The sequence below is a fragment of the Habropoda laboriosa genome, unplaced genomic scaffold (genome assembly GCF_001263275.1).
Source record: "Habropoda laboriosa isolate 0110345459 unplaced genomic scaffold, ASM126327v1 scaffold41, whole genome shotgun sequence".
NCBI lineage: Eukaryota > Metazoa > Arthropoda > Insecta > Hymenoptera > Apidae > Habropoda > Habropoda laboriosa.
The window spans coordinates 779,355-779,961 of record NW_017100164.1 but is presented as its reverse complement, the minus strand read 5'-3'; positions in this window follow the sequence as shown (position 1 = coordinate 779,961).

The window sequence follows — 607 nt, the reverse complement described above, 5'->3', positions numbered from 1 at the left end:
TACTTGGAAGACTAAATTATTTTAGAAGTTATGATAACACATTCTCGTTCATTGCCACTGACAATGTTCCTCACATTTTTTTTTTTTAATTGCTGACTATTTTAGTTAAGAGATCACGTTGTTACTTGCATGAAGTAAGCAACTCGTGATTAGACAGCAACGAGAAACAGGCGATTATATGATGAATATCTGAATGAAAAACTTGATATAAACATGATTGAAATTATGTACTGTTTTTTAAATATTGTTTCTTAAGTGTCTTAGTTTCGAAAAGATATACCCCCAAATAAAAACAGCTACTTTTTAAGATTATTCATAATGAAAATAAAAATGCGTCGACAAGATGAATTTATTGTTATCAATTTTTTACATTTTGTAGTATTAACGTGGAAATATTCAAATCTTTAATTTAACTAACTAACAGTTAATAAATATTGATATTTTTATAAATATCATTTTCATTAATTTTTCATTTCTATCTCTGTTGTAGTCAAATATTATACAATGTTAAATACTTTAATAGTATGATGTATGTATTTTAATATTTTAATATAAAAGGTAAATCCAAAATAATAAAAAAGTAATGCTTTTTTATGGAACATTATTT